Raw genomic sequence first — 10,272 nt, 5'->3', positions numbered from 1 at the left:
AAGAATGACCACTGGATTTAGCAAAATGGACATTATTGCTGCTGTTTCCACTGAACAGTGTAGGCAAAAGACTGACTGGAGTGGGTCCAAGAGAAAATAAGAGGAAAGAACATGGAATCATAGACAAATGTTTGCGATAGTTCCGCTGTAACGGAAAGGTGAAAAGTGGAGGATGGTTGTAAGAAAGTGTTTTTTGTTCGTTTGTTTTTTAAAGTGAGATAAATAACATCTTGTTTGGATGCTAATTGAGAAGATCTGTTAGAAGGAGGAAACTGAGGGTGCAGGAGAGAAGGGAGCGAATCACTGGAGAGACATCACAGAACAAGGTGCTGGCGTGGAAGAGTCAGCCTCAGATGGAATCATGGGCAATTCATCCACTGTTACAAGAGGAAAGGCAAGGTGTCTATACACGAAAGTGTCTAGCGGGGTAGAGATGGTGGGAATTTGTAGACATTCTTTTCTGATTGTGCTTATAATTTCTCAGTGAAATAAGAAGAAACGCCATCGGAGAGTGAGGATGTAGACAGTACTGATGATTTCAGAAGCTAAAAGAATGCTTGTTTTGGCAGCACATATACTAAAATGGGAACAATAGAGAGAGAATTAGCATAACCCCTGAACAAGGGAATATGAAAATTTGTGAAGTGTTCATGAAGATGAAGAAAAAGCCAAGAGGAATGTATGACATAATTGTCTGGGACAGTGAAACAAATTCAATAGAGAAATACAATATGATGGATTGCCAGGCATCATCAATGGCCCACTTAAAGTTCATAGTCAAAAATTCAAAATGAGAGCAGTCAGCATGGTTGTGCTTTTACCCCAAACACACTGGATGTAGACCCAGAGTCAGCAGAGATACAAATGAGATCAAAACTCAGATTCTGGTAAAACAAACAACTTTTCTTCTATGATTTTACAGCTTCATTCTTCCTCAAATTATTTCTTTTATGGAAAATAAGATGAAACATATTTCTACCAATTCAAAGTTTTTTCAGTATCTACTCAATACTTGCCTTCTCATTCTGGTCTTTCAGTTTCACGGTCGTCAGTATCACTATCCGCCCAGTCATCTTGACCCTTGATTCCTCAGTTACTCACCCAAATTTTATCAATATTTTTCACACATTGCTGCATTTCTCCTTCCCTAATACCTCCTTTTCGGCTATTTTGGCTTGATGAATTCTTGGATATCCTAGGATCCCTACTGAATCTTGTCCACAAACCCCTTTTCCCTACCCTTGGGTAGAATCGGGGAAACATATAAACACTTGATGGGACATAATTAGTTCCTTACTCAGCTCAAATTTTTTCAGGGGTAATTTGTCCAAACAATGACGTAAATTCCAGTAAGTATCCGCTGATATTATAATGATCTTGATTTATCTTTGGAAACACTTTTTACTTGGGTAGAAAGATTTATAGGGTTTTAATTTAAAAATATAAATAGATACTACTGTTTTAGGTACTCAGATTTAATCAGAGGAAGCTCATTATTAATTTGATGTGATAAAACTGGAATTTCAGAAAGGTGAAACTTAACAGAAGTATGGCGAATAGACAGAGGTAGAAAATGCTGATTGGAAAGTCACCCATGGTGCAAGAAACTTAAGTGAGACAAAAAGATGTGTTTGATTGGCAATGTTTAATCATCTAGGCATTTAATATTTGTAATACAAAACAAAGTTTTTCACTAAGATATCCATACAGGTATTACTCCTGCTAGGTTTTCCTTTTATTGATATAATCTTCAAAGCATAGTAGTACCTTGATTTTTAAGTAATTTTAAGTAGTGTGTGAAGTGAGTGGTTTTTAAGTCATTTAACAAGTTTAATATAAAATCTGAATCTTAGTATTATCTAAACAAATTCTGCTTAATTAACTGCTTTATTGTCTAGATGCAGTGTTTAGTTTCTCTGAGCTTTAATTAAGAGCTGGGTGCCCTCTGGGACTTTAAAAGAGCAACTTCCAACCCTGATTCCAATCACCATGTTGTATCTATAGTATTTTGGGGAATGTGTACCAGTCAGTAAGTGACACAAAGCAGGAAATAGCCCATCCTTGAAATCCTCAGGGGTTGGAGGAGATTTTTGTTCCCATTTGACTTTTCTCCAGAGCCTCTAAGGAGTAGGAGGCGGAGAGGGCCCGTTTGTACACTGATGGGGGTACAGCATCTTTCAGTCCTCAGTCCGAGTCAGGAGGAAAGAAGCGCCTCTAACCCATGGTCCCATGAATCCCAGAGGATCACAGAGGAAGTGGTGTGTTCAAGCAGGCAACTCACAGGAGAAGATGCTCAGTGATAGGGAGCAAAAATTCCTCTGAGGGAACCAGGCCCACTTTTGTGTAGCCACTTTGGGTAGCCCACCAGTTGAGGGACTCCCACTTCCTGTAGAAATTCTAACTGGGTCTCAGTTCAGTTCAGTTCAGTCGCTCAGTCGTGTCCGACTCTGTGATTCCATGAATCGCAGCACGCCAGGCCTCCCTGTCCATCACCAACTCCCGGAGTTCACTCAAACTCACGTCCATTGAGTTGGTGATGCCATCCAGCCATCTCATCCTCTGTCGTCCCCTTCTCCTCCTGCCCCCAATCCCTCCCAGCATCAGAGTCTTTTCCAATGAGTCAACTCTTCGCATGAGGTGGCCAGAGTACTCGAGTTTCAGCTTCAGCATCATTCCTTCCAAAGAAATCCCAGGGTTGATCTCCTTCAGAATGGACTGGTTGGATCTCCTTGCAGTCCAAGGGACTCTCAAGAGTCTTCTCCAACACCACAGTTCAAAAGCATCAACTCTTCGGCGCTCAGCTTTCTTCACAATCCAACTCTCACATCCATGCATGACCACTGGAAAAACCATAGCCTTGACTAGACGGACCTTTGTTGGCAAAGTAATGTCTCTGCTTTTCAATATGCTATCTAGGTTGGTCACAACTTTCCTTCCAAGGAATAAGCGTCTCTTAATTTCATGGCTGCAGTCACCATCTGCAGTGATTTTGGAGCCCCAAAAAATAAAGTCTAACACTGTTTCCACTGTTTCCCCATAATATTTCCCACAAAGTGATGGGACTGGATGCCATGATCTTAGTTTTCTGAATGTTGAGCTTTAAGCCAACGTTTTCACTCTTCTCTTTCACTTTGATCAAGAGGCTTTTTAGTTCCTCTTCACTTTCTGCCATAAGGGTGGTGTCATCTGCATATCTGAGGTGATTGATATTTCTCCCAGCAATCTTGATTCCAGCTTGTGCTTCTTCCAGCCCAGCATTTCTCATGATGTACTCTGCATATAAGTTAAATAAGCAGGGTGACAATATACAGCCTTGACGTACTCCTTTTCCTATTTGGAACCAGTCTGTTGTTCCATGTCCAGTTCTAACTGTTGCTTCCTGACCTGCATACAGGTTTCTCAAGAGGCAGGTCAGGTGGTCTGGTATTCCCATCTCTTTCAGAATTTTCCACAGTTTATTGTGATCCAATTGGGTCTAGTGAGCTGTTTAAAGGATCCTATTTTTTTTCTTAAAACCTCTCTTGCCCCTTCTCCCTCTTTCCACAGTCTCAATTGGATTTTCTGAACCTGTTGTGCCGATTTACACCCAAAGTGTAATCCATATATCAGTCAGTGTTCTCCAGAGAAACAGAAACCATAGAATACACACACGCATACACAGACACACACACACATGCAATTCCTTTATTTTAAGGCATTGGCTCATGGTGATGGTGGGGATTGGTTAATCTGAAATCTTGCAGGGCAAACTGGCAGGCTGGAAACTCAGGCAGGAGCTGATGGTCCAGTCCTGAGTCCAAAATTTGTAAGGCAGGCCAGCAGACTAAAAACTCAAGCATGATTTTATGCTGCATACTTGAGAAAGAATTTCTTCTCCAAGAAATCTGTTTTTGTTCTTAATTTCTTCAACTGATTAGATGAGGCCTACTCACATTATCAAGGTCATCTCTTTTACTTAAAGCCAACTGGTTATAGATGTTAACCACATCTATAAAATACCACTGCAGCAATACCTACATTCATTTTTAAATATATATATTAAATTAATTTATTTACTAAACACATGAGCTTAGTAGTTATAGCACATGGACTTAGTTTCTCCATGGCCTGTGGGATCTTAGTTCCCTGACCAAGGATCAAACCCACGTCCCCTGAATTGCAAGATGGATTCTTAACCACTGAACCACCAGGGCCGTCCCTACATTAATGTCTGATTGAATAAGTAGGTACCATAGCCTAGCCAAGTTGACACATAAGACAAACCATCAAACCTCCATATAAAAAAAAACACACACACTGTACTTTGTTGGGCAGTTACTATGTACTAGATATAATGCTAGGTACTTCACGTGAACTGTATTATTTACTACAACCTCATGAGGTATAATTTATTTTGTTTTACAGATGATGAAACTAACGTTTAGAGTAGTTAGGTAATTTGCTTCAAGTGAAACAATGAGGAAGCCATTGAGTCAGGGTGCAGACCTAAGCTTGTCTGACTCCTGACGAGTCCATGTTCTAGAGAATCTTTCTGGTCTTGAAGAGATCTCCTGTGCATGCTTTGTCCACGAGTCTCTGGTGACATCACAGGAACTGCCTCAGTCATGCATTGGAGAAGGAAATGGCAACCTACTCCAGTATCCTTGCCTAGAGAATCCCAGGGATGGGGGAGCCTGGTGGGCTGCCGTCAATGGGGTCGCACAGAGTCAGACACGACTGGAGCGACTTAGCAGCAGCCTCAGTCCAAGTCTGAGCGTGGCCAGTGCACTCACTGTGATCCTCAGTTCTAGCTCTCAGTTTCCAAGACCACATGAATTTCCAGAGAAATCAGCCCACATAAATTTCAGCAGTGTGGTTAAGCAAGTTAAGAGTGAGAGACAGGAAGGCAAACCTAACTTCTCACTCTGGTTTGAAAGACAACACCCTTAGACTGAAATCTCCACTCTCTGAGTTGGCTTGTCTAACATCATCCACATTGATAATCTGCTACAGTATCAGGATATTGCAAACAGATTCTCTTAACTACTAACATTTTTATCACTAAATCCTTCCTTTGTCTTTGAGACACATCTCTTCTCAATTTTCTAATTTTTTCTCTCTTTTTAGGATTATCAGAAGTCTGTTCATTGCCCCCTTATTTTCTCCTTCATTAGCTCATTTGAAACCTCTTCTTAGGAAAGGAATGTTTAAAATTATTCACTCCATAGTTATCTTTACCAACATTATGTGTATTTACATTTGAATAAAATGTTTACTTAAACGGCTAGATTTCTGATTCATGGAATGTTAGTCAACAGCTGAGAAGTCATGTGATAGCTATAGAGGCTTCAGGTTGTGGTTCTGGATAATCCCTTGTTATCATTTGCTTGCCTTGTTTATGTCTAGCCCTATTCAGGAGAAATTCCTTTTGTGTTCAGGTTCATTGACACTTTCCTATATCCATGTCAAGAGATAAACCTGAAAACTAAGAAGATTAAAAAACACCAGCATAGAAATTGGGTTTATATGCATTTCCATTAATATTTTCATCAGTATTACTAGTAAGAATAAACATTGAGTATTTAATTCTCAAAGTAACCTGAAAGGGAGGTACTATTATTATTGCCATTTCTCAGGTAAAGAATTTAGGGCTCAGAGAGGTGATAAGTGGCAGAGCCATGTGGAAATCTAGAAGACACTCACCCTAACCCCAGGCTTTTTTCACAGGTAGAATTTAACATTCATCCCAGAGAGACAGGTGCAGAGGAATAGAGCATGAAAGCAGCGTAAGTCAGTTCTGGGGACATTTATCAAAGTTGATACTTGGGTTATCAGAATTCCAGTCTGAAATCCCAGTTCACTACTGAAAACTGAGATATGTTTCTGAAAATTTCAGAGTTTGAAGAAGGAGTTTTAAAAAACATAATCAGTAGACTCTTCACTGCAATACAAAAAGGCCAATCCTTATGATATGGGTTTAAATTTCCAAATGATGAAGTTAGGCAGTAATTACCCTCCCTTTTAACACAAACTGTCAGGCTTGACAATTGGTGTTAGGCAGTCCTCTCTCTTCTGCAGAAAATTCTCTCTGAAGATTATTTCAGGTTCAGCTGGCAGAGAACTCAACCTCTCAGTTTCTGAGATCTATAAAATCCAGTGTCCTAATCCAGGTTTCTACTCATTCACAGCGGCTTCTGATTTCATGACCATCTCTGCCTGTGGCTCATATTCAGGGTTCGTTGTTTTTGTTCCTCTTTCATTAATGCCTTCCCAGAACTCAGCCCTTCATGAGTTTTCACAAGAAATTCACTTCCACCACCATTCTGTGAATTTTAGTAGACTTTGCTGAAGATATGTGGGATCATGGAGAAAGGTCAATTCATAGATTCACTCTTCTCTCTTTGCTTTCCCTTCTCTCTCATCCACCTTAATCCTTTCCAGAAGCAATGTAAATTCTTCACTTGGCTTTCTGCATAGCAATTTAGCAAGCGCGGTGCTTGAGCATGTCGGGGTCTCATCCTTTGTACTAGCACCTTATCCAAGTATTTTCTCCAACAAATATTGTGCTCTCCTTGAGAAGAAATCTGGTAGAAAAAAAAAGTCATCTACCCTATTATAAAGTGAGTGAAGTCGCTCAGTCGTGTCCAACTCTTTGTGACCCCCATGGACTGTAGCCTACCAGGCTTCTCTGTCCATGAGATTTTCCAGGCAAGAGTACTGGAGTGGGTTGCCATTTCCTTTTCCAGGGGATCTTCCCGACCCAGGGATCAAACCTGGGTCTCCTGCATTGTAGGCAGACACTTTACCCTCTGAGCCACCTGAGAAGCCCTCTCCCTATTATAGAGATAAAACTTACTTGGTTCTGGGAAAAAGGACTGGTGAGTCATTAATAAATGTGTTAAGTAATGATAACAAAATTTTCAAATTCTCCTATCCAGAAGGTCATGTTAATTTTACACTATTGTCAAATGAAAAATTATTCTTATATGTGTGGTTTTAAAGCAGAGTGTCATTTTATACATCTGAAACTAACACAATATTATTAATCAACTACACTCTAATATAAAAATTAAAAAAATCAAAGCAAGCCTTTTTTTTTTGACAGGGCCTTTTACTTAACCTGTGATTAGATGACACCATGTTTTAATGATTACTTCCAGGATTAAATGGCCAAAGTTCACACAGTGAACTAAAAGCAAAGAAGTTAAAACTACACCTAAAGTACCCAAACTAATGCCAATCAAAACTGTTATTCCAATGTAAATATTATAACTACATTGGTTATATGAGACAAAGTTGGGCAAAGTTCAAAGACTCAAAAACTGAAGATAAGGCTGTAATCATCAAGCCAAGTCAGGAAACCAAATGTTGTGGGGTGACGGCAGATAAGGAGCTAGTGATGGTTCCAGGCTACCTTAATAGCAGGGGTCTGGGACAGGCCACTTTCTAGATGGGAAGGTAGGGTGAGGGATCAGGTCTTGAAGCTGCAGTTATATAGCACTTCACAGAAACTGAGAAAACGTTAATTGTCTGTACCAATGACTATGGTGCTAATGAGATTGTGCAGATACTAAAGCCCATTCTCTGTCTTTGACACCACTCTGGCCCTGGAGTCCACAATGGTCTGAAGTCTTTCTGGTTTGTTGGTTTCAAATTTGAAGTCATCCCAGAATTGGTTCAGTCACTTAAGGTCTTTAGAATATACGAAGTCACTGCTACTGAACTTCAGGTGTTCTTGAAAAGGCATCCCACCCTGAGCTGGTCTTTGTCTCAACTGAAGACTGGCAGCAGGTATTAGTGAGTTAAGGAAAGGGGGCAAAAATTAGAAGACAGTGAGCCCAGGTGATGCATTCAATTCCATGCTGAAGGGACAATGTCCGTTGGCGTATTTTAGTAGATTGAGATACAAAGGACAGTTGTGGTGCACATACAGGCCGTCTCATATTTTAGGACCAAACACAGAAGTATATATGAATATGAACTGCATAATGTCCGTGAAGCCCTGTGCTTACTTCCGGTTTCTCGTTTGTTTTGTGAAGTCATGTACTGACACCTATTGACTCTGTCATTGCCAGTCTTCTCTTTCTGAGGATTCCTCCCTACCCCCTCACTGCGCCTGAAACACAAGCACAGACACTTACACTGACCTGCTCCTGCCCCTCCATTAGTGGGAGAAGAGGAAGCTTTAAAAGCTCCCCCCAGCTTTTCACTTGCATCCTCCTTCCCTGCTTCCCACATGTCAGGACAGCAGCCAAGAGCCGTGCCCTTCCTCAGGGACTCTTGGATGGAGAAGAGCAGGTCATTTGTTCATTTCCCTATTTGCCTTTTGTCTCTTGAAACACAGCTCTATCTGGCAGCCTTCTGAGTGCAGTCCTTCTGGTGCACCGAGGCACTGCAAGCAGTGTCAAACTACCCATTGGGTGTGTGTGTGCACGTGTGTGCGTGTGCACACTCAATCAGTTGTGTCCAACTCTTTGAGACCCCATGGACTATAGCCCACCAGGCTCCTCTGTCTATGGGATTCTACAGGCAAGAAAACTGGAGCAGGTTGCCAAAACTACCCATAATTAACTGTAAATTTATACACTTCGAAAAATACCTCACGGGACACGTGTGACCTGAGGCCTGAGGGGCGTGACCCGGGGCCACAGTGACCTCTGGGCAAAGAGCAAGAGCAGTGGCCCAGAGGCGGGAATATGCTCAGTGTGTCAGAGGCAGGGGGAGGCCCTCTGTGTAAGGGGAGAGACAGCTCAGGGGGTGCTCAGAGGCTGCTGTTCCACGGGGCTACAGCCTCAGTTTCCTCGCCTGCAAGGACCACCGCGCTGGTTGCTCTCAGAAGCCTCTTCCGGCTCTAACCCTCCATTACTGAGAAGGTTCTGGGGTATACTCCACTTGAAACTCTCTTTCTAGAAGAAAATGAGGTTTGAACAAGGCCTGACACCTCCAGCATTTATGTTGAGTCTGTCCTGACAGGGGAAAGTGCTATCAGAATTGTCTGTGACTCAGTTAACAAGCCCTTGTGCAGCGTTCTCTGCATGCCAGGTCCTGCTCTAAGGCGCGGCCCTGTACTGGCTCAGACCATCCTCCTGATACGCCTCTAGCTGACAGATGCTCTGACTGCCCTCACGTTACTCCTGGGAGGCACAGAGACATTGACTAACTCACCCATGTCAGCAGAGTCAGTCTGCTCTTCACCACATCACTGGAGAAGAAAAACATGGCTTCCTCTCACAATAAAGAGGGTGTGTATTGGTAATATGATAATCATGAATTTTGACACTCTTTAAACTTTAGCACTGCAATTCGTTTCATTTAACAAAATAATATGAAGAACTTGTGAGGAACAGTCCTGTGATCGTGAGAATGTAACACCAGGTTTCAGAACCTTTCCTGCTAAAAAACCTTCCGAAGCTCATGGTTAGACACCAGAGGGAAGCCAGACGCAGTAGTCTGAGCTTTCTCCCTGTCCAGATCCTGCCCAGCTTCCCCCATTTGTTCCCATTACTCCCGGGAAGTGTGGAAGACCTGTGCCCCACCGGGTCCTTCACTCCACCTGTGCCCAAGTCTACCCCAACTGCCACCTTCACATTGATCCCTGCATTCCACCTTTAAAACAACTGTTTATTTATTTCTGGCTCTGCTGGATTTTCATCCCTGGGTGGGCTTTTCCTGTAGCTGCAGTGAGCAGTGGAGTGTCCTCTAGTGGTGGTGCCCGGGGTTCTCAGTGTGGTGGCTTCCCTTGCTGCAGAGCGTGGCTCCTAGGGTGCGTGGCTTCCGTAGTTGCAGCATGTGGACCGTTAGTTGCGGCTCCCAGGCTCTAGAGCACAGTCTTAAAGCTGTGGTGCGTGGGCTTAGTTGCTCCGTGGCATGTTGGATATTCCCAGACCACGGATCAAACCCGTGTCTCCTGCATTAGTAGGCAGATTCTTTATACCACTGAGCTACCAGGGAAGCCCCAGCATTCCACCTTTGTTCATCAGCAGCCTGCACCCAGCACCCTCCCCCACCTATCCAATTCCCTCTTTTTGCACAAAGTATTCCAGGGCTCTAGAGTTGCTCTCTGCTAGGCTCTCTAGGGCCCCACACTTCCTAACTTGTGTGTTCTGTGACACTTAATAACACACTGTCCCCCTTGCATTGTTACTCACTTTCTGTACTGTTACTTTTAGTGAGTTTGTGGTGTGTGTCTTGTCTCACTGACTCTTATTACTGCAGACCTTGAGTTGTAGCCTGTCTCACTCACCCTCGGTGCACAGTCACCTCAGAAAATCAGGCTGCTCCATCCATCTGACT

At 42.6% G+C, this 10,272-nt stretch overlaps 1 non-coding gene across 1 annotated transcript; it reads left to right on the top strand.

Annotated features, from left to right (window-relative positions):
• Nucleotides 1-553: 553 nt before the first annotated feature.
• On the top strand, nt 554-659 carry LOC128045855 (U6 spliceosomal RNA). Its single transcript, XR_008199189.1, has one exon. It is a non-coding gene; the product is annotated as a U6 spliceosomal RNA (small nuclear RNA).
• Nucleotides 660-10,272: the final 9,613 nt, after the last annotated feature.

Source organism: Budorcas taxicolor, chromosome 3 (genome assembly GCF_023091745.1).
Source record: "Budorcas taxicolor isolate Tak-1 chromosome 3, Takin1.1, whole genome shotgun sequence".
In the NCBI taxonomy this organism is placed as follows: domain Eukaryota; kingdom Metazoa; phylum Chordata; class Mammalia; order Artiodactyla; family Bovidae; genus Budorcas; species Budorcas taxicolor.
Note: the sequence above shows the minus strand (reverse complement) of the source record. Positions and strands in the feature narration are given on the sequence as shown.